This window comes from Gallus gallus, chromosome 5 (assembly GCF_016699485.2).
Source record: "Gallus gallus isolate bGalGal1 chromosome 5, bGalGal1.mat.broiler.GRCg7b, whole genome shotgun sequence".
Lineage (NCBI taxonomy): Eukaryota > Metazoa > Chordata > Aves > Galliformes > Phasianidae > Gallus > Gallus gallus.
The window spans coordinates 19,866,611-19,892,167 of record NC_052536.1 but is presented as its reverse complement, the minus strand read 5'-3'; the positions used below and the strand labels follow the sequence as shown (position 1 = coordinate 19,892,167).

At 33.7% G+C, this 25,557-nt stretch overlaps 1 long non-coding RNA gene across 1 annotated transcript in view; it reads right to left on the bottom strand.

Annotated features, from left to right (window-relative positions):
• LOC121110964 overlaps positions 1-25,557 on the bottom strand; it is a 344,431-nt gene that overhangs the window by 128,656 nt on the left and 190,218 nt on the right. The window contains exon 3 of the long non-coding RNA XR_005860160.2: positions 3,859-3,955. This is a non-coding gene — a long non-coding RNA (uncharacterized LOC121110964). The remainder of the gene's footprint in view (positions 1-3,858; positions 3,956-25,557) is intronic.

Below are 25,557 nucleotides of genomic sequence, written 5' to 3'. Positions count from 1 at the left end.
CTAAAAACAGTACAAGTTCAAACAACAGTTTTAAGCTGGTCTTTCTATTTTCTCTGTAATCAGAGATCAACAACTCTGGAGTTTGGTTCATCCTATCTGTAATGTATATTTTTTATTTATATTTATAATAAATCCTTTCATCTCTCCTATACTTATATAAATATTAAAGATATTTTAAGTCCAGTTATGTTGTAGGAGGCAGGAATCCTCGAAATATTTGTACTTACAAATGTCTCAGGTGTCCATTTGTTACTGATTTCCATATTGTTACAAACAATTGGTCTGGACAAGCAGTTCTAAGGGGTAAGACAGACAGATTTCACAGCCATCTTTTTCTTTTGTTTGTTTAATTACTACTCCTTTTCAACTGTGTAACTAGCAAAAAGGCCATGATCTGTTAATAATCACAGAAAGATTGACTTTGGAAGGATTCATCTCATCCAACAGCTTGCTCAGACAGAATCACCTACAGCAGGTTGGCCTGAACTATATCCAGTTGAGTTTTGAGCATCTTCAAGGATGGAGACGTCACAAACTCCTTGAGCAAAGTTTTACAGCGTTCCACAACCACCTTCACAGCAAAAATGTTCCTTTTTTAAAATATTTTTGTGTTTTACTTTATGCTAATGATGATTGTCAGTAGCACATTATAATTCAACTAACATTTAAGTCACTCAAGAAAAGTTACACTCAGAAAACAGTGCGATTCTTGCTCCAAGTGGTCTTTCGCAATGTCAAGGAATTGGGCTTGTTCTTCAGCTGTATGAAGGTGATCAAATGTATAAACTGAAATGACTGATGATAATGACTTCTCATAAATCAGTATATTAATAGAACAATTCCATACCTATTTCAAACTTGGCCAGTGAAATAGCCAATGGTATTCTTTCCTTGTGGAACATATTTCATGATACAGAATCCCTAGATAAATACATGTAATCTGCATCAAATCTCTTATGCGTCCAGGTATGTCATTTCTGACACAGAGTTCATTGGTAATCTAAAACTGTTTTTCCCAACTTTCTATTCTGAAATGTGCTTGATATATAGAAACAATTACCTTCCAGGAGAAATCTCCAGTTTCTTTGTGGTCCTCTCTGCCTGACTTTTAATCCACATTTTTGGTTTTTTCATAAATGCAATATCAGACATTTTCATCAGAGAGAGCACAGGGCTACAAATCACAGTAAGCATAGATCTGTCTCCAGATTTACATGATCTGTTCCTTCAGTTGATTTTAGAGAGAGATCAGCAAGATCTCTCTTAAGGTAGTACAATATTTGAGCTATCATATATAACTCTAACATTTGAGGGTTTAATTTCACTCATTAAAGGAAAACAGGATGTTTCCTGAATTCACTACAGCTGAAGAAAAAGTATGAATTCCATTTTCACTAAAAACGTTCAGAATGAGTTTTAGGCAAAAGTGAACAAAAGAATGCTCTGGTTTGTTCCTCACTACCCAATTAATGTCCTTTCTAACAAAGAGGCAAAAGAAGATTGAAAATATATTTTGAAGATGCAATTAATCCAAAATAAGGGGTGCCATGTCCAGAATAAGAATTTTGCAGGCAGCAATGTAGAGCTAGAGTGTTTTCACAGAATATTTGCTAATTCAGATGTTAAAGCAAGTAAAGTTAGTCTGAAAGCACAACGTCAGCACGAAATACCTGTTACATGCCTAGGCTAATTAAAGAAAAAAAAGAGTAACGCCTCCACCTGATCTGGGTCCCACTGGTTTATATAACACATGGGAAACTAGTATTACAAACTGTAGAACCATAACCTGAAAGGATGCACACAGTGAAGACTCTACTGAGAACATAGAAATGTTTACAATTGTGACTTTGTTAACAAATCACATATGAAAGTAAATAATTCTGAGTTAAAATTTTATCTGCCCAGCCTAGAGCTTTCTTTCAGTCATCTCTTAATCTAACACTTCCACCTCTTTTGGTGATGTGCCTTGGTCAAATGTCCAATACTTTATGAGACTTATTTTTTATATAGCATAAGAAAGTATTGTTCTATCTGAAAATTCTGTGCTGAGGAACCTTCTTAATGGATGAATTCTTGAGAAATACATAGTGTTATATATCACTTGCATGTCAACAACCAGAATGCCCTTGCAGATTTTTCATAGGCAGGTCTGATATCATCCTGCTTGGAGCATAATGGATGAAGTGTACTTGTGTTGAGAACATTGAGACCTCTACTACAGAGAGCACTACAAGAAAAAGCGTAAGATCTGCCTACACTTCACCAAAGAAACCCTAAGAGACTCTTGGGTTTCCTTAGGTTAGAACAGTTTAAATTAGTTTTGAACATTTTGCAGATTGTCACTTATTTATCTCAATAGGGTGCAGATAGAGCTGCACTGCCATCTGTCCCTTGCTTCAGCTGCCAGCAATCAGCCACTTGGCAGGGATAAGGCAAAGAACATCTCCATTACATTTAAAGACACACTGGACATTTTGCTGTGAGATTCCTGCCAGCAGTTCAGTGCTTTAGGAAGTATCTAAGCAGAAGGAAGACAAAGACAAAACTGGTAGAAAGTGGAGAGCTTCAGACTCAGCTGCAAGACTGAAGTAAATGTTAAAGCCTCTCAAAGAATTTAACAGGTTAATAAGTTTACTAATAGTGTATTTTTCCCCCAGCATATTAGAAGTCAATCCAAACACATAATTAGATTATTATTAAACGAGTGATTCTTCCATCTAACCCTCAAAATAGAACTGTTGAAATCATTATCTTCTGAATCAGCAAACTACCCTTTCAGATTAAAATGAAACAAAACTATGTCTGAACTAGACCAAAATGCAACCAAACATTACAACTGACATTAATTTCTGAGCTTTATTCCTAAATACACATACAGAAAAAAAAAATCCACCAAACTTTTCCCATCACAACAAGCCCCCAGACACTGTCAAGCCAAATATTCTGAGAAGAGCATAACTGCAATGCAACAGAAAACACAACAGCAAAGAAGCAAGATCCCAAGATGCAACAAATAAGGATTCACTCAAATGCAATAGCTGTAGGCACAGAAGTAAAAGAAAGAAGCTGCTTACCCTCAGAAGACCTCAGACATGCAGGGATCTTCAGAGAGAAATACTTACCTCCACTGTCAACCCTTAAATGAGGTCTGGGAATGGGTGGATCCTGGCTCCACCCCCCTTCCAGTCACTCAGGTGCAGTGCATGCACCTGAGCTCCACAGGGTTGGCCCTACCAGGTGTTCCACAGGTTGGCCCTACCAGGTGCTCAATCACTGTTTCAGGCTGTGACTTAGCATTTCCACTACAATGACTATCAGGACATAATCCAAAACAAACAAAAAAAATCTCTATCTTCTGTCAGAATTGTAGAAATGTATTTCTCTTTGCTCCTCTTAGTTTTGAAACATGAATACAGTTGCATAACTACGCATAAACAAATAATACAAGACTTTGTGGTAGCTAGAAACAAACACACAGCAAAGATATGGGACAGTCGTCACATAGTTAACATTTACAACAGAGGTTTTCAGGGACCACTGGGTTAAATTACAGGCATATATGTTTATGAGAAGCTTCAACAACTTTATCTATGGCTTTTGCAAAGCACTTCTTAAACAAATGCCACCTGTGACTTGTCTAAAAAAAAGGCTCATCCAGGACTTATCCCACTGCTCTTTCCACAGTAATCCAACTACTTAAATATATTTTCCATTAAATTCCAATCTAACTTAAAATCCTTTGCCCAGTCACCGGTGGCAGCTGACAAAGATGACACATTATCTTATATAATTGTAAAGACATATAGTTTTTAAAAAGAGAAACACAAACACGATTTCTCATAACTTAAATTTTCTTACCTGGATGCTTTTCCTGGACACAACTGAGAATTTCTTCAAAGTCCTCGTGAACTTCTCTTTGCTCACAAAAGCTGCACTTTCTCTGACCTGATCAAGCCTGTAGGAAACAAACAAACAAAGAAACAAATAAAAAACCAGCTCTTTTTCTCTCTAGTCTTGAAGGTATTGGGTAAATGATCCCAGTTGTATATTTTTATTTTTTTTAAGTTATAGCAATCTATGTTAGATGCATGTGATTATATAACCAAAATTACCAAGGAGCTGTTAAAAGTAATAACATGAAATAAACACAATTCCTGCTCATCTGTATAGCATTTACTATCCTTCTCCTTATTATACTGTCTTCTGTGAACACAGATGTGTACCAATCACCAGCAGTTAAGAATTATTAATCATATTTATTGGCTTACTAATATTGGTAAAACAAATAGAAAATCGATTAATTATAAAATATAATAAAATAAACCACTATATAATTTTATTTAGGGAATAATCATAATAACTTAACTTTGTTTAACAAGATTACCAGATGACATTTATATTTAAAAGTATCAAAATTATTTTGCTGGTTGATAACATAGAGAATCTGAGCTAAAGACTAATGAGTTTGAAGCCAATTTTGGTAAAAATGGTGCATCATTATTGTGGAATAATAACATTTGCTGAGTATGAGAAGACTTAGAAATTTGAAGAAAACCTGTAATTGTTAAATTCGTGGAGGTAGAAACATTTGAAGGATTTTGATTTGAAGTGATTTGAAGGCTTTTTATTTCAATCTCTTTTGAGTGATGACTGTAACAATTAAAACATCACCACAAATACTGCAGTGTAGACGATCTCATTACATAAAAACGACTATTTTTGAGACAGGAAAACAAAATGCTGTACCTTAAATTAGGAGCCAGTACTGAAAGCTCAGTTTCCTCTGACCAGTTTTAGCTAACTTAAATGATCTCTCTTTTTTTCTCTTCAATATAAATCAGCAGTTTGTAAAGAGTAAATTATAACACTGTGCTTTGCTACCAACACAAAATGAGTTTTGTTATCATTAAATTCCATACAAAATAGTACTGCAAGAACAAGATTTAGCAAAAGTGTTTAAAATACAGCCATAATGCAAATTACTTCAACAGTTGGCATGAGAAGCTTAAATGATATTGTTTCAGAGGTAACTGAAATGAATGATATATTTCAGACTTCATATATTGAACTACAAAGCTGAATGGATTTTGCAAAAAATCACTGGAGTCAGACAACACGAGAAAACTGAGAATTAAGAGCTTTGAAAAAAGACAGAAAATGAGACCATTTTACAATATGACCACAATTACTATTTCAGTAAGTTATATTTTAAAAACAATATATGGGGGAAGAAAAGCATTCTTTGTTGTGCATACATGCCATCCACATTTGTACTGTAAAAATAGCAAGAAAAAAACATAATTAAAAAGTAGATTATTCTCTGTGCTGATATTCATTCTTGTGTAGCTGTCAGTAAACTGATTATTACTAATATACAGCAGTCATGGGAGACTGTGTATAAACTGTAACATGTCAGAGATTCTTACCCTCCAGTCACTCTTCTCATCACAGCTGCTTAGTGATCTCTGTGCTAAGAATGGATTGCAGCTGAATAGTTGGGTTGATATGGTGTGTAAACAGTTATAGTTTTGAGTGTGTAGATGATTAACAGGTAAAAATCATACTTTGTGTAATTCTATTAGGGTGGATATACTTACAGCAGGGATCAAAGCAGTTTGCTCATGGATAAAGGCACACAAGGGCAGTAAATTACTGCGGTACCTTCCTTCTCTGAAGAAGTGAAATAGAAAGAAATTCCAAAGATAGGAAAAAAAAAAAAAAAAGTTCAATCTATAAAGAATTAGAATTCAATATTTGGGAAGTGCTCACTTTTGGACTTTGTTTTGGTTAGATGTTACTATTCACGTATACATAGCTCTTTGGCCTTTCTTCATCAGAAGTGCAGCAGCGATTTCCTTCTTGAAACAGCAAAGGAGAAGAAAATGTATCACCTCAGAGACTATCATCATAAAACTTCTTTCCTTGTTCTCTCTGCATCAAGTTTAACTGTTAGCAGTTGATTAGCAGGGGGATGAAACAAAGCCATGATCTCAATTAAAGTTCCTCCTCAGCTTTTGTCTGTTTGATCTGTTGATTTTAAGTTTTACTCCACTTTTAACCCCCGGATTTGGTTTAGAAATCTTCCAGTATAATACAAGCTCAGTTCATATGATCCTTAAATTAGTTTTTAATTTATGCTCATGCTTTAATTAGAGATAGCTGAAAATTTATCCTGAAACAATTTTGGCCTGAAAATCTTGTTTTGGAAAAAGAATAAAAATATATTCATATATATCTCTATGTGATGTAATGCATAATAAATCCTGTGCTCTGAGAAAATTTTATTTTTTATTTTTCCCATGTTTTGCATGCTTCATTGTAAGTAGATGTTTGATAGCAATTCTTGTTTAATAAAATGATTGAAAAACTGAATTGAAGTATTTACATATAACTTTTATTGAATAAGACTCATTATAAAACATAACCCTTAACCTACATATCCTCTTAAACAAAAAGGATGACAGTACCTTTATGTAGTACTTCTTGTTATAGTGGAGTCATGTTTGAATTTGACCCTACCAATATGAAGTGAAAGGTACATGGCAAGAAATTCCCCTGCTCTACTCCTATATATTGTTATGAATGAGGAAAAATACTAAGAGGAATATCTTCCTTAGTTTTTGTCACCTTTCTCTATTTCTTCACTTATTTTTCCTATTGTTTTATCATCTTTAATAGATGACAAATTTACTGAGTGCAAATTATCTGTTTTTAGACTAAAGCAAAGATAATGTCTTAAATGACTGCTGATAACTGTTTTAGCATTGCTTTTCTATTCCACCATTTGAGGTGGTCCTGGAAATCTATAATAGAAAAGAAAGAAAAGTAACAAAAGCCTTATATTCTATATATTAATAACTACTCAGAAAGCACAGGGGTCCTAAAAAGCAGCTTTCAAATCAGGTAGGGTTGTAATTAGCAGTTCTTAAGGTTGGAGAGTTCAAGTAGTTACCTCTTTGCTAGTAAACATTGCACTGTTTACCAAAGAAAACTTTGTTGAATATATTTCTGATGTATCAGTCTTTTGGAACTTTTATAGAGAGTCATCCAACATGCCTATGATTACTCCTATTACTTTCTATTCAATTTATTGCAGTTTTATAGAAATTACAAATGAGATGTGAGAAGGAAGGTTATTGACAATCCTTAATATCCTGTTAGCAAGCTCTTCAGACAGAGTTAAGAAATTTTGGTGGGATATTATTTTTTTCCTTTCCTCTGTCTTCTTGCTTCCTAAAAATAAACTACATGAAGATGAAAAATTTCACAGAAAATCATTCTGCAATAAAAAGTGTCCATTATAGAGCGTCAATGCATGTGATAACATGCATAATTTACCTCAGGCAGTTTGTAATTAAAAAAATTAACCTTTCACATTTATCTCCTTAATCAGCTCCAACAAATGACTAGAGAGTAACACATGAGCATGTGCATTTACTGTATTTACATGGTATTGATAAGAAACCGAATATGCCTGAAGTAAGGAAAAAGGAGAACTGAGCCTATATCTATGAAGTACTATGGTTGAGATGGCATGATGCCTCTTCTTTACTCTACATATTTTTCTTCTTTCATTCTGGTGAGGATCCATTCCAATAATCCATATTAGGGTATCCTCCAGATACCCTAAGCACATATCAGAGCATCACAACTTTTGCTGTTCTAAGGAACAAACGTCTTTGTTTTGTTCCATATCTTTCTTTCATGGTTAAAAGAGTTAAAGAAAGGAGGCTATTCAGTACCAACTGCAGCGATACTTTTTTGTTAAACCAAATGAGTATTTTTCTATTAAGAAATGGATAGACACCAATTTCATTATGAAAGATCTGTCTACAAGTAATAATGAATTTTAATCACTATGAACTTTATCTGAAATTATTCACATGGAAAATTAAAGACTCTATATCTGATTACCAATATCCAGAATATTTTTATCCTGTATTGTTAATCACACAAAACCTTATGCATGTAGTGGTCTCAGAGGAATACTGAACAATGATAGAAGACAAAAAGCCAGTAGTGCAAGCCTCTCTTAAAGGGTCAGTTATCATCTATTAGAAATGACAAGAGGTATGAGGTATGAAAAGAACTTCTCCCTTTTTCAGAGTAATGAATATAGAGGTTTTGGGTGTTGCTTTTTGTTGTTGTTGTTGTTTGGTTGTTTGTTTGTTTTATCATTCTAAGGAAAATTATTGCCCTTCATTAAGAAACACACATATTAATTTTCACAGGAAATATGATAAAGTTTCCAAAGGAAGTGGAAAAACCCAAACTACAAGCAACAGTCAGACTTTGACGGAATAAATGACTTCTTCCGGAAGATGCAGAGGTCAGTGTTACTATCACCGAGGGACCCGTGTCCCATTCAGTAAGGAAAAGTGAATAATCAGGATAAATGCTTCCTCTGCAACTCTTCAGAATAACTAATGTCTCACAAGTGATTTTTTTTTCTCTAGCAGGAAAACTTAGGACACAGTAACAAATCAAAATCAAATCTATGCTTTTTAGCCTTTTTAGCCTCTAGTAATTGTGGACAAATCATTTGTCTTTTCTGAGCTTTGATTTTCTTGTCTAGAAAGTTAGAGTAATTATAGTCTCTCAGTTAACAGGAGTTAGTTAATACTTCAGTGTTCATAAAATGTACAGTCATAATGAGGACTGCGTAACAGGCATATTAAAAACCATACATAATAATAGATAATTAGTAGTCAAGGCCTAAATTGCTGCTCCAAAGTAGAAATATCATATGCAGCATCAAAACAACATATTTATTATATTCTGGCTAGAGCCAATCAACTTTCTCCGGCAAACTTCCTTCAGAAGTGAAGTGCATGTATTGAAAGTTCTCCAAACATCAGTCTTCCTCCCTGTTTCCCATTCAATTTCTTTTCACCCCACAACACTTCTCCAGTAAAATTTATTTATCAGTTATTAAGTTCAAACAGAAGAGAGTTGGGAGAAGCTACGTAGCCATCATGATTTTGTACTAGAATTTTCTCTTGTTCTGTTATTAAATTAAAATCAATTGTGACTGATACAGCAAAGAAGAATTCACAATAGAATGCCTAATACCAAGACTCAAAGATGCAAATAAAATTAATGTTCTGATATGCTAGAATAAAGGTGGGCATAATGTTACGCGAAACAATTATAAGAATACTGCAAATACATGCAAGAACATGAAGAAACACCATGAGCTTTAGGTATACATAATGTGATATAATCATACATGCATTCATTTTTGTTATCTTGGTGTAAACAGTTCTTAAAAAAAATCTGTGATCTTCACGTGAAAACATGGAATATGTTTCCACCAGATTACAGCAATTTATCATCAATTAGGATGTTGATTTCATCTACTTCACATGCCATAATCTAAATATAGCATGACAGGCCTAAAATATATTTATTCAGTTTTGTGACAGGGTGTTGTTTTGTTGTTTTTTTTTTTAACCTTTGGGATATTTAAAGTAAATGGTTAACACCATATTCCATAGTATTTATTTTCATTTATTTTCCTGAGAGAGACAGAAAATAGTACTTAAATAGTGATCTCATTGACTGTTTCATAACCTCCAAGGGTTATGATTCTAATATTTTTCTAATATTTTTCATCAATAGTTCTAATATTTTTCATCAATAGAACTATAGATGAGTCATCTCATTTAAAATACTTTGTGTGAAAATAGATCTTGTAGAATTTGATTTAATATATTGTACTGATATGGATTTTTAAACTTAAAAGCTTAAATTTAACTCTAATTATTCAAGCAATTAAGCAGATGTTGGCCTGTTTTTGTTTTACAATTGCATAATAGGGAATATCAGCTTCATTATATCATTTCTGAAATTGTAATGAAAACAGTCTATTTCCCATATATTTTAAGGGTCAGTCTGATATCAACTGCTGTCCGAAAGGTTATAGGAGGAGAATAATAGTTAGTCTTAGGTACATAAACAACAGAAATGCCCCCACCAAGATTTATATTGTAAATTTGATTTTATAAAATTAATCAAATTACAGTAACGATCTGTTTCATTGAGACACACTGAATAGTCATCACAGTTGATTTCTTATTTAGTAGTACATTAATAAATGAGCTGAGTGTTATTACTAGTATTCCATTAATTAAAGTATGGGATAAAAGTCCAGTCTGCGTATAAGAAAAGAATTGTTTCCAATCAGCTAATAGTGCGCATATCAAATCTCCCGTTGTTACATCAAAGTCCTAAGTTATTTTACTAACAGGAAAATAAATCACCTTGGTGATAATAGATGAATGTTAAACATTTCAGATGTTCAGATAAGCCCTTGCGCTCACAACACTTTATTTTAGTTTATTCTAAGTTATCTTTTCAGAGAAAGGAGAGAAATCAATGAATACAAGACATATCATATGATATTCATTTCAGTTCTTTCCAGAACAAAGAACAGAATTAGCGATGTAAAACAAATGACACAAGAATATTACCTGGAGTTGAAAAGGCTTCCAAAGTTTTAAAGTTTTAATATTTTGGATGTTATTAGTCTAGCTATGTTTAACTATTTTATCAGACCCAGAAATACTTTTTTTTAATTTAATGCCTTTTGCAACAGTCAGAAATACATTAAAGGTTCCTGAAATCTTAGTGTAAACAACATACTCATAGGACAAAATATAAATGCAATCTAGAAAACAGTGTATTTGAAAATGGAAGGTCCTTCTGATGGACTTTCTTTACCTTAACTCATTCTATTTTTATGAAAAAAATCACACACAAAAAAACCAAACAAATGAAAAATAATAATTAAAAAAAAAACTTTTGTTTTTTTGTTTTTTTTTTACATTCTTATGAGTCAATTGCCAAACATTCAAGTAACTAGCCTTCCAAAGACTAAGCTGATAGAATTTAGACAAAGACTTTACACTGTTACTGGACCACTAGATAAGATAAATTTGACTTGTAATCTGAACACATGAAGTCATTTATGTCAAATTATTCAATTCATATGATTTAGTATTGATTTCAGATTTTAAAAAGCAGATGATACTGAGTCACTGAAAACCTGGTATAAATACTGTTAGAACACAAGTAACCTGTTAACAGCTTTGTTTTCACCTTTTATATATTAAGTAAACAAACTACACAACACAGTATTTGAATTTCAAGTTTGTCAGCCATTTGCAACAGCTCTATGGTGGTGACAGCTCAGAGGGTGGTGACAAACTGGAACAGGCTGCCCAAGGAGGTTGTGGATGCCCCGTCCCTGGATGTATTCAAAGCAGGGCTGGATGTGGCTCTGGGCAGTCTAGTCTAGTGGTTGGTGACCCTGCCCATGGCAGGGGGGTTGAAATTAGATGATCTTTGAGGTTCTTTTCAACCCAGGCCATTCTACGATTCTATGATTCTCTCTTACTTCTGCTAGTCTGCAGTACTTCCTCCACGCACTTCCAAATCTGTGTTCTTTAAGGGGTACAAGGGAACCTTCCCTTAACTCCACTGGTGTTGCTCAGATGGATGAGCAACACTATCCTAATACTGTTCATAAGGATATTTTGTAAATGATAAGAATTTGCAGAATAAATACATTTCTAACACTGATTGAAAATAAAAGGAGTTTTGGTTAATGGTTATTTCTACAGGTGTGTATTAAATCATAGCACTTCTTAAAGAGAGAGTGTATGACCTTTAAAAGCTGTACATAATGAGGTAATTTACAGGTGACAGAAAACTAAGATTAAATACAAGCTAGTGGAAAATAATCAGTCAACAAGACATTTTTTATCTACTCAGTATTATCATAAAAGTATTAATCATTTGGAAAATATGAAGGTATTCTTATCTTCTTAGCATTTTATTTCTATTTGTGTATTTCATGCTCTTTGATATGTCTTCAGAAAACTGAATTCAAATATTTTGGCAAAATTTTCCTTTTGCACAGAGCTGTTGATAAGATTTTAATTTTCAAACATTTCAAATAAACTCTGAAGGATCAGAGGGAGAGGTAGGTGTGTCTGAGGAAAGTTAGGCTATTTCTGTTGGAAATCTGACTTGGAAGTGGTAATGCTCCAGTGCTTCATAAACCAGAATATTTTGGAGCACTTTGTGTGAGATACATCTCAGTAAACATCAGACAACTAAAAGTTGTCATCCAAAATAGTCATCCAGTCTTCCTGTATAGTCAATAGGAAGAAATAAGCACCTTCAGGAAATAATTCATCTTATTGAAGATAAGCATCCAAGACAGCTTAGACAAATTGTCTATATAAAAAGAGTTTATACAACTGGTTTAGACTGAGACAGCCTTTCAGACATTTGAAATTAGACAAGTTGAATCTCATATCTCAGTTCTGTTTGGAGTCAAAGAATAAAGAATAAGAAAAAAAAATAACAGCAATCCACATGAATAAATTGTTCAAAGAATAAGTTAATCAACAAGTTAACTAATTTTTTCAAACTCTCAGATTCATGTTTTTTAAGTACTTGACTGCTGAACAGAAAGAATATCCTAAAATGTATTATTCAGGTGTTCTTAACCAATATTTTTTGAAAGATCTTTTGAAATCTAAAGTTGTACTCAATCAAAAGGTCACTTTCCTTTACAGGAATTAAAAAGATATCCTTACACTTTTAAAGGAAGAAAGTACAGATCATAGTGTACATTTTGATGAACAGCACCTAGGGGAAAGGACTCAAGGTACTCTCATTGCAATATGAAATCATAAAAGGAAAAAAAAAAATTAAATCTCCTAATGAATCCATACGCTTCTAATATAGTAAAAGATAATCACTCTAGTATAAGTTTTGCAGACATAATACAGACAGAATAAGTCTTAGAAGATACATTAAGGAAGTAGAAGCCCATTACAATGAAGATTACTGTGTCGGGAGGGCTGATTTAATTAGAAAAGTTTGGACCTGCTAAAAGCAGTTAAATAGTGGAAATTTATTTGAAGAACATCATTATCAGCAGTAAACCCAGTGGCATTTCACATTAAATTTTTATTTAAAGTCTTTTCACTGTAGTTTTTCTCTACAGTGATACAGTGAAAATGATTTACTCTTTTGTTCAGTTAATTTTTTTGCATTCGAAGAATAAATGTGAAATAAAGGTTTATTATACAGGTAAAAATGATATGTTCTGCAACATTATCTAAATATTAGTTTAACACTGAACATATCAAAATAAGATTTTGATTTCAAGTGCTTCTGTTTTTGCCAATTACATCTGTGCCATAATTAATCAAAAAAGTTAGCCATACCTAAAATGACTTAGACAAACCCACGTAATTTTGTATGACATTTGAAAAAAAAACATCTGCAATGAAACAGAATACTATATAATCAGTGGGTAAATTGTTTTCTTATAGAATAGGGAACAAAAACACCAGTTACAGAAACCTGTAGGACTCAGTAAATACTTTTTGCTTGTCATGAGATGTTCATATAACTACCATCATTTAGAGGTTCTCATGAATCTATAGTTTTCAGCTCTTGTTCTACAACCTCTTCTCTATTATGCAGTGTTAGAGTAATGGTAAATACATCCTAGCAGACATATTTAAAGTAGGATACTGTAGGAAAAGCATTGTATTTCTACCAGACCTGTGTGCCTTGGATACTTCTTTTTGGAGAGACTGGAATGTACAGCAAAGTAAAAGATGATGCACTTACCACAATGGTGCAAGGCAAGGAAGTTAAGTCTCTGTTCTGCAATGTTTTCAGTTGTAAAATATGACTACAACACAAATTGACGACAAAAAAATACTCTGCACCATAGCACTCATAATGTTTTTAAGAAGTTGAAATAATTGAAACAAAACTTTTTTTTGGCGTTTTTCACCATGCATACATTTTTAGTTCAATATGTCGACTATATCTCTGGTGAATTAATTGCAAAACTTATTTATTTACATTCCTCTGTATGTTCAAATGGAGCAGTAGCTTTCATTTACTGTAACAAATTGTCTAACAAATGATGGCAAAGAAAGCTGCTTATTATAAACAGTTAAAATTATCTCTGTGAGACTGATTTATTCAGCCAAGGAATATAATGGAGTAGCTCTATATGATCCATTCAGCCTATTATCCTCTTTCTGAAAATATCCAGTTGTGAATGCTTAGGGAAGAAAGTATCAAAATAGAGAAACTGATGATACAAACCTTCAATACATTCTCAGCTTCCAGCAGTTTGGAATTCAATAGCTTCTTACAAGAAAACCTTGTCATAAACTTTGTAAATAGCTCATGCTAAACACTTTTTAATTCATTAGTCTAATTTATTTTAAACTACAAAAAAATGTAGTGATTATAAAACAATGTCAGTTTTTAATTTTATTATTTGTTTATTTATTGATTGATTGATGGTGCATTTACTCAGTTGATGTTGGATTTACTCAATATTTTGGGCATTACTTCAGCATCCATTACCTGAATTTGTTGAATATTAACATGACAAAAGGTTTTGTCAGTTCAGTAATAGCAACAACCCGTTAGGCTTAATTGATCACTTTATGAAAACTATCATGAAGACCATTTATCTGGCCTTGAACATTGATAGCAGAAATTTGGGGTTTGTTTAAACTCTAGCTCTGTAAGATGTATCTACACAAAGTGGCTCACTGATGCAAGGTTGGTGTCTCTATTGCTATCTTAAATACCATGCTGGAAGGGGATTCCTTGATCATGTAACAGAATTTTTTGATCTTAATGTAGAAAGTCTCTGTGTAACTGTGAGGAAATAAGGACTCATTTTACATTCATGTTAAAAACACTACAGAAAAGTCTAGAGGGACTGTCTAGGTCCCCCAACAATGGATTTTGCAGTACTTGTCCCTCAAGCCTCCCCCACTGTGGAGATGTGGCTTTTGGCATTGGCTTTTGTGCCTAACTGGCAGTCTGCACAACAGCGTCAGGGAATGAGGTGGTAAAGCCAAGAATATTGGTTTAATAACTAGGTCATTAGTTCTTCCTAAGAAATGGAAAACATATTAATGGCCAGTTATGATGAATATCGTTATTTTTACTTCTGATGAAGATAAAGATAACCATTACCAGTACAGGGGAACACTGTTTTGATTTAGTTATACATGGTATTGGAAGTTAATCTAATTACATAAAAATCCACACTAATTTTTATCAGACTGTAGTATTGTCTTTCAGGGAATCAGTGGAGGCATCATTGGTCAAAACACGTGGGGACTCAGCTGGAAAACTTTTGAAACATAACATTAATCTGAACTGGCTTTCTATCATTTTTAACAGTCTAGTTTGTGATATACAGCTCTATTGAAAGAAAATAGAAATTAAGACTTCAGTTCTACCATGTCAGTCCAGTGGAGCCCCACACACAAAACATCTACAAATGGCTAATTGCAGAACTTGGTACTACTCTACAAAAGTTAAAGAAAACTGAAATGCCAAAAAGACAATCAGAGTAACTGAGAGTTCCTTCCAGAAAGATATTCATCATAAATAGTAGTATTCATCACAGGATAAAATATATTATGAATATATATCAAAATAAAACCATAATCAAACCAAACCAAATCCAAAAACTTTTCATTTTCAAATAAAGTTTTTGGAAAATACTACACCTGACAATGTAACCCTTATTTCTCAGTCATATATTGTTAATTTTTATATAAATCAATGCGTTCTGTTCATCACTTGTATTTTAATTTTGACAAATATATATATAAAAAAAAAAAATGCCCACAGGAACTAGAAGCTCCTAACAAATCACAGAAAATATTCTCCAAGGTAACTTTGCTTGCCTAATTTTCCAAGACAAAACAGCTAGATCCTGGCTTCACAGAAGTACCCCTTAATCTCTTGTATTTTCTGCTGATGGAATGAAACTAGATGCTATATGTAGTCTAATATACCAGCAATATCTTCTGTGTCTCACATTCTTCATGCTGACTGACCTCAAGAAATAAAAACCTACAGCTGATGTTGGAACACATTAGGGTTTCAGTGTGGCTCCTGTATGTGTCCTTATTATGTTGTACTAAGCTTTCTTTACAAAGTAGCCCAGAACTAAAGACTTCCATCTTCAGATAAGAAGAAAAATTTAAAATATAAATTTACATTTAAAAACTTGCACTAATGTCTAGATCTTTCAGTTTTGATGCTTATGTGAGGTGTGGATCATTTCCAGTTTCAGCTCAGTGAGATCTAAGCTGTACACAATATAATAGAAGTATCCAGAGGTTCAAGACTTAACAATGACAGATTATTTACTAAGCACCATAATTTTTTTATGCTTGTTATGCATTTATTATTATTTTAAGCTAGTATCTTTTAGTTGTGATGATTAACTCATTTGATACTAAGACTGAAAAATAACCTGATTTAACAGAACAAGAAAAAAAAATAGAAACTAATCTCTTAGCATACTATCAATTTAAAACTGTTAGCAGAAGTAAATTTCAAATGCTTTTTAAATTATTGACACCACAGAAAGCCTACCTTCTGTTGTCAGAAGTCTCACTGCCAGTTTTGAGGCTATTTTTAGGACAAATCTTGACCTTGGCCCTCTATTCAGGTCCATGAGAAACCTGATAGATTTACAGCAGAAGCAGTGGAACAGCTTTGTGTAAAAATGGGTATCAGAATTATGGAAACCTAAATGTGGAACTAGTTTATCAAAATTCCTGTGTTTTACAGACTTTATATCCCCTTTACAGGGGATATCCATCATATCCATCACACTATTCTGTCTTGCATTTAAGAGTGTCTCTGTGGCCCAGTGTGCTTGTAACTATTGTACACACTTAATTAGTCACTAGCAGGACTGACTGTACCCAGGTGGGCTTACAGCTCATTCTTCCCTTCAGTAATTTATAACATAGGATTTTCTTGATCTCAAGATAAGTACTTATTATAAAGTTAATAGTATATACCTGAGTCTCACAGTATATACCTGACTCTCAAAGTTCTCAAAACTTTGAGAATTGAAAATTCAGAAATTATCATTTTTTATTATAAAGTTAACAGCCTTTTCTTGGCATCTTGTATCATTTTAAAAGAGGCATTCTTGTAAAGTTTAGAGTATGGCATGCTTTTGGCATTACCTACATTGAAAAATTGTATTTCATTTGTATCAACAAAAGGAAAAACACATATTTCTATTAAATGCATAGGGAATATGTATTCTAGGATTTCTAGAATACAATCTAAAGAGATTGTGTCTTTAAATCAATCGTTGGACAACGATGAATCTGATCTCTTATCAGGAAAACATAAATAAAAAAACATTTTCACTTTTACAAAACAAAATTGAGAAGCCAATTTCAGCCCTTTGCCATTTGCAGTGCTGCTACTTGCTTGCAGTCATCTTTTATTTAGTGCTTTTCTGTCAATTTCCTTCTTTTTTACAGAGACTTCTTCAGTTGTTAAGAAGTAGTCAAACATGCTGACATTAAATGAACATGCCTTCACTGAAGGTTAAACACTTAGTTCACTGATTGGAAGATGTCTTTATTTGGGTTTTGGCTGTACTCCCATGCTTTATAAGCCCTACAGTTATACATGTAAATGAAGAAAACAACAGGAAAGAAGGAAAGACATGAGTTAAGATGTACAAGGGCTGAGCTGAAAGTAAAACTCCCAAGTTTATTATGTTGGCCCCTGACATCAGAAGTGGATGTTGGTAGTACAGCAGTAGAGGTTGAACCTTCCCGACAATATTCCATTACATGTTGTTGCTATGTGACAGATGGCAGCCTGACGAAATGTTGCCAGACACTGAAGTGTATATGACTCCAAACGTGTGTCATGGAATTCCTCCATGTGAAAAAAAATGGCAGCCATTCACATTTATTGTTGCTTGCTGAATGTTTATGGAGACTGAACACAAGGGGGGACATGAGCACAAGTGAGGCAGTGGTAGTGTGTTGCAACAGTGGCAACAAGAAGATGAAAGGCAAGCCACATTCCAGATAGTGATGCATATTTTAAAAACACGGCATACAGGCTCTTGTTCATTACTGACTCTGTTGAGAAATAGTTCTTTGTAGCTGAGAATTTCCTTTATCTAATATTGCTGCTGTGCTCTTTGTATCTGTCGTAGTTTCCATGGAAATAAAAACAAGGCATTACTTGCAAAACAACATACATACATAATAATAAATAGCCTCTCTCAGGTGCTCAGCATAAAGCTTAGTTCATTTCTGTTTTTTTTTTTATATATAAGTACGAATCTTTTATAATCACTGATCTTGAATGAAATATTTATGTCTTTGAGCATTCTGAATATATGAAGCAGAAATTGAAGAGCTTCCAAAGTCACAATAAGAGAATCTGCCTCTTTAAAAAAAATCCATTGCAAAAATAAATCTAAATTAGTCACAATATTTTTTATAGAATGTTTAAAAATCTTTCATTCTTTCCTTTCTTCCCAGGTGTATGTTTGTCCTCCTTTTAGCCTATCGTGGCTTGGCAGAACAATTCTGTGATTGACATATGCGTGAACTCAAGTCATATGAGTCAACACTGATTTCAATTATACATTATTTTTGTAAAAATATATCTTCATAAAACCTGGTGTTATTTTAGTGCTATAAAAAAAAAATCTTCTTAAAAAACACACAAACTAAAGATTATAATGCTGATTACTCATTTCATAACCCCTACACACATCTATTATTTTATTTATTTATTTTAAATATTTAAGATAGGTATTTTACAGAGGAAAGAAAGGCATTCTGAGCCTTTTTTAAGTGCGCAATAGTGACTATTGGTAATTTTCTTCATTTTATTTTCTTCTTCAGTAGTTGCAGTGGTGATTCTAGAAAGGTATTTCTAAATTATTGCTGTATTTTCATTGTTCTCTCTCTAATTTTTCTAAACTTTTCATCTAGAAATAAATGAATTCAAGCATTCAATTTAATTACAAATTCTGGTGCCTCACAATTTACATGTCTGACAATGTGAAAACAGAACGCACATTCCTATCTTTGACACTGGATTAAGGGAATAAAATAAGTAAATTACATCTAAATGTAACATGACTAAAATTTTTGTATTATTTATTTTCATTTTTATCCTTTGCAACATTGCTCAGTGTGAATACAGAGGTTATGGAGAGTAAAAATTTCATTATAACCTTTTCTTTTGCATCATTATAAATTATGAAAGTAGATGCATACAACTTTGATTCTGTGAATTAAATTTTGTCTCAGATAAGCTTTTGAAACCTGAACTGGGGGAATTTTGATTTGTTTTATATTGTTCCGTTTTACATTAATCAAAGCTAAATCTATATACAGTCTAAACAAATATTTACTATTATTGTTATTTGCTTCTTCTTGTTCCTTTCTCCTAACAGACAAAGGGGAAACAAAAAACAAACAAACAAACAAACAAAAAACACTGGTAATACTCCTCCCCCATCAAAACACAAGCGACTTTTTCAAACAAGTATTTGGAAAAAATAGATAAGTCATTCATTGCTGTAAAGGTCAAAAGACAGCTTCTGCCACATCATATGGGAAAAGTTAATTCCAGCATTTTCGGGTATGGAGGTCTCATCTTACTTGCACAGTTTCTCTGTATTTTATTTCCATTATTTCTGTTTGTGTTGTTGTATGATTTGGAGAAAAGGTCACGTTTAATAAAACACACGTTCAATCATGCTTTTCATTACTGTTTGATTTATATTTCCTCTTGCTATACTTTCAAAATTTTGTGTTCAGATGGGCAACTTCCTATTTGCAAAAGGCCAGAGGGATAATTGAAAGCCTTCCCCAAGTGCTCATTCTGCAATCTCTAGATTCTACTGTTTTAAAACAAACTATAAATAGCCATTTTTTCTCAAAACAGTAATCTGCTTTTTTCAGAATGTTCCCAGAATTGCACAAGAATTTAGTCTGATGAACAACATTTTTATACTTTAATATTTTAAGGGACTGGAAATTCAGCTGATAGTCCATCTGTATCATGATCCCCACTACCTCTTTTTTATTTTATCAAAAAGAGTTTCCATTAGCTTAGACCAAGACTTTCTTAAAACTTTAATATGAAGACTGTCTTAGACTGAGTCTGCTAACTGATTTACATGAACTATGCATACTTAAAGCATGGAAAGCACACAAAAATAATGTGCAGAGAAAAGGGATTGTGAGACCTAGAATTCACTTTGCAAGCTAAAAAAATCGTATAGGTAATTCTTTTGGAGACAAGCAAGGAAGTGCTTTTGATATATGTACAGGCTGGGAGAAGAGCTTGCTGAGAGCAGCTCTACTGAGAATGACTTAGGGGCCCTTGTAGATGAAAAACTTAATGTGAGTCAGCAGCGTGGGCTTGCAGCCCAAAAAGCCAACATTATCCTGAGTTACATCAGAAGAGTGGTGGCCAGTAGGGTGAGGGAGGTGATTGTTCCCTTCCACTCTGCCTCCTTGTGAGGCAGAGATGTGGAGCTTTTGAAGCAGGTCCAGAGGAGGACCACAAAGATGTTGAGAAGGCTAGAGTATCTCTCTTATGAAGACAGGCTGAGGGAGATGGGCTTGTTCAGCCTTGAGAAAAGAAAGCTGTGAGGAGACCTTATTGTGGCCTTACAGTACTTGAAGGGAGCTTATAAGCCGGAAAAGGAGCAACTATTTACACTTGTGGATAGTGATAGGACAAGTGGGAACAATTTTAAACTAAAAGAGGGTAGATTTAGATTTGATGTCAGGGGAAATTTTTACTGAGAGGGTGGTGAGGTGCTGTAACATATTGCCCAGAGAAGCTGTGGATGTCCCATTCATGGAGGAGTTTAAGGCCAGGTTGGATGGAGCCCTGACAACCTGATAGAGTGCCTGATTCAGTGTTTGGAAATACCCCCTGTGGGTTTCTGGGTGATCTTGTGTGGAACCAGGAGCTAGACTCCATGATACTTGTGGGTTCCCTCCAACTCAAGTTACTCTATGCAGTGTTAATTTAGAACCCACCTTTTTAGAGGGTATTTTGAGTGCTATGAATTTCTTGAATCAATTTGCTGCCCCGTTGTGCTTTGAGACATCAAATGACTCTTTTAACACCTACAAAATGACCACTGTGCTTTTAGTGCAAAGAATCAGTCCACAGTGATGTCAGGTCAGCTTCCACTGATCCTGTGATTTAAACCACTGGTATTGCAGCCTGAAGAAAACTTGCAATATTTAATGAAAAATCTAGCATGCCAATATGCAATGTGTTTGTTTCAGTAAACTCTATTCAACAAGCAGCTATATATTTAATCTTCATTCAGTTTAATAGTCTATGAAACTTCAAGCAAAATTATTCTCTAACATTAATTATTACCTTTGAATTACAAGAGCAATGGATTTACCATATTTAATATCATACTTTTCTAAAGTATCTAATAAAAATTCTATGTTGATGTCTACAGGATTGTATTTTTCCTGTTTATCTGTAAGTGTACATGGTTATAACTTAGTGAAGAAAGTCTAGTATTAATGATCTTAATTTTTTTTCTTTTTAAACAAAGTCCAAGACAGATGTTTGAGAACACAGACTAAGTGAATATTTTTCTCCTTCCAATTTGGTATCTTTTTTTAATTAAATAATCTGCCTACATCCAATAGACAAGGTAAAAATAATATTGTTTAATATCCTGTGTACCTTATTGATTTCCTGTCAGCACCACCTTAAATCCTGTGTTGCTTTACTATTCACTCTTGTTGTACTGATCATCTTATAAATCACATACAGCAGATACTTCTGTCAGGTACTTTCACTTGTTTATGAATTACTATTGTACCTATTAGCTTCAAAATAGCAAATGTTTAAGAATAAATATTCAATAATGCAAGCAAATTCTCTTCTGAGATATTTTAGCTTACATGCATATAAGGTAGTTTAATAAGGTTTTTTAGATTTATTGTTTAAAAGTGCTGAAGAATGGAAATTGTATCATAACCTGAGCACATAAACTGCTGTTTGCATACCCGAGTCTCAAAGTTCTCATATTCAGAAATAAGCGGGTTTTTTTCTTGTTTTTACTACAGAAAGGGTATTATACACGTGATGCATCTGTAAACATTATTGCTCAGAATTTGACATCAATGTCACATATAATGTGAAGTGTAAAATGCTCCCCAACCCTTTGTCTCCCTTTAGCAACCATCAGTTAAGATCAGAAGTTTCTACACTCAAGGTTAGTTTGAACCTTATAAATCCATTCTGAGAAATAATAGGAACAAGACAAATTTGGGGTTAAATTATCATACCTACATCCATATTCTTTAAATGGGAAATTCCTGTAACATATTAATGTACTTTCTTTTGAAGATTGCCTCAGAAACAAACAGAAAGAAGCTCTGCAACAAACATTCAAATGAATAAGTAAAAACAGAATTCACTGTAGATGCAATACAGGCAGTTTTACGCAGATGTCTTTTTATCCTCAGAAAGCTTGTCAAGAACTTTCCAAATGCAACTTTGCAGAGTATTATAAAAGTAATTCCATCTTCTGATAAACTCCTTTCTACTGAGCTATGACAACAATTATAATGGGGAATTATATGCGTCACAAGAAATCATTAAGTTCGCTCTTCAGAATTTCTTTCATCTACAGAGATATTAGTCTTTGGCACTTCTTTCACTGAGGGCAAAAATAACAGCGATTTTTGTGTTATTAATATATTGAAACCCAATTTAAACCTCATTTAACACAGAAAACCAAACAATTTTCCATATAATTATGACTTTTTCCAAGGCCTTGGAAAATTTTAGAAGTTGTCCTTAAGATGAAATTTTAGCTCATTACCAGTATTCTAGGCTAGCCTATCTTCCAGAAGCCAAGGCTGCCTATGGCCTTCTTCAGCCTTTTAAAATAAATAACTCAGTGCTATTTTCTTGGAAGGTTAGGCACACATGCATACTCCTCAGAGCATCAGATGGTGTCAGCTATTGAATGCTACTTCAAGCAATATCCTCTTCAAATACTTGTACTTGAGATGTGATACACAACATCTAACCAACCTAACCCAAATCAGAACATCTGTTAGAATATTAACTAGAAGCAAACAAATCAACATTATAACAGTTAAGATCCAGATTGTTCTGAATGTCATTTGCCCTTAGAAGTTCAAACAGGCAAAGCAGGTTCATAATTAGTATTAAGTTTATTTTTCCTCACAATGACCTTGAAGTAGCGAACCTCCCCTTTTAGTAGTCTCCCATATCTCAAGAAGAGAAATATAGGGGAAAAACAGCATTAAATAAATTGCACTCAATTTCTCAGAAGAAACTTGCAGTCACAGTATATCTTATTCTACTTATTCATACCACTGGATTTAGTCAATTCTTTTTTACCACAGAATGTTTGGAAAAGAAAAAAAAAAGTGATATATGCTATGCTTATTTACATTGGCGTGAATGTGAAGTTCTATGCCAGAACTGTAAGCAATCACTGAGAAAGCCAAAGAAAAAAATAATTGAGCCTCCTAATTGTATTTGAATTGTAGGGCCAAAGCTTGTGCAGTCAAGTACAGAGACAGAGGCACAGTAGCAGCACAACCAATCCGTAAGGACTTTCACTGCCAAAAGGAATCCTTGTACATCCACTATCACTATAGTAGTAGTGTATAGTACTAAGGCCAGTAATGTCTGGCCTCAGTTATGGGAGGTGCTGCTGCAAGGATCAGCCTTACAGAAACAACATTTTGGAACAGAATGGACAAAGCCAGGTGGGCACAGCGTGGTCTGCTTCAGCCTCCATTTGTCCCAAGATCAGGGAAAACAGCAAGGGCAGTCCAAGCAGGTGGCTCTACCAGGGAACTCAGGATGGCAACAAGCAGAACTGACAAGACCATACAAACCCCCAACCCCAGCAAGGTCACTGACCAGCAGCACCTGAGTAATTAGAGCAAGGCAGATCTGTAATCTGGTCCCGACAATGGTTGTGAAAGAAATCTACAGCAATTAACCAGTCAGTGTGGGAAGTCAGGTCAACAGGTCCCAGTAAGGACAAGGAACATAATCAGTCCAAAAAAAAAAAAAAAAAAAAAAAAAAAAGTTCTGCTTTAAAGGATGTTCCAAGCTACATGGAAATTTGTTTTGGTCTACACCCAGCTCTGAAGCTTAAGATTTCTGTATTCATAAAGACTGCAATGTGTTTTTTTCCTTTTCACAAATGAAGAAAACTCATAAGAGTTTTTAAATACATTTTTAAAACTAATAAATATTACTTCCATATGCTAAAATCTTGTCACATATCACTACTGTTACAAAAAAAAGAATGGGAACATATTATGTTCTCACAAGACAAAGGTAGAGAGAGGTTTAAGAGTCTCCAAAAGAGGTTTTATGCTCAGAGTTCCAGCAGTTGAACACCAAAACTCAGAATATTCATATTTGTGTTTCTTTAGAAGATTTGTATTTAGTTTCCAGTGATATAGTATCTGAAATTTAAACTGAAACCTTGAATGTCCAGTTAATGTCTGAAATTATAAGAGAGAAGGGCAAAGTATCATGAAAGAAAAAATCACTGCTCAAATATCTTGAAAGAAGCATGCAGCAGCGTTTTGTAACTGATGTCTAACATACAATGTATGAAAGCTATTTGTAAAAGCATAGTAGGTGCTCTCTGTCTATGTACTTACTGCAATGTCAGTAGGTGAAAAGATCCTCTTATTTATTTATTTATTTATTACGATAGCTGGAATGAAAAAGGCTCTACAGGAAATTATTCTTCTGTTCTTTTCTGCATAATTCTGGCATGTGGATAAATAATTTAAAAATGTTTTCTTTCTTCAGTGTCAACAAGTTAGGAACATCTCAGGACTTTTAAGAGATTTTTATATAAGACAGTTTGTGAAAGTGCCAGACTGAGAAGTTTCTCTTCACGGGGAAGAATCAGGAAATGACAAATAAGTTTCTACCATTTCCAGCCAAACTTCTTGAAGACTACGTGAAAATAAACTCAACAAGTAAAAGGGCAGCTCAGCTGTCATTCAGTTTTTGACCTCTTTACAGGATCTGCCAACCAATTTGCTAGACATTTGAGGTTGTATCTTCCTCAGTTAACTGAAATTGAAATATCAACATATTTTATCCTATATCTATGATAGGGAAGTAAAAGTAATTCTAGAATTTAGCCATTATATGAATAATCAGCCCTGGGCTGTCATTGCATAAGTGTGAAAGAATGGCTATTTACACTGCAGGTGTATAGTGGCTTGTATAATAACGTTACTACAAAAGTTCTTCTTCCAGTGAATATAAATACCATCACTGGAAGCTGGAAGCTAAAGCAGTTAACCATTTCTGCTGGATGCCTTCTAATCTTTGCCCCTCAACTTTGCATTCTGGAAATGTCATCTCAGCAATGTTTCCAGAATTGTTAATGGCAATACTGCTGTACCACCAGCAGCAACAGTAGCCTTTTAAAAAAAAGCTCTAAACAAGTCTCTCCCAAATGGTTTGCTCTTGGAATCTGTTTCAGTATATAGTTAAATCTCTCCATTATGCTCAAAGGGTAATAGGAAAGCATTTTTACTAACAGTTCAGTACTGTTCCTTTGCATAGTGTAGACAAAACCATTCTATCTGTCCAACAGACATTTTGAATCTCTAAATCTACAGC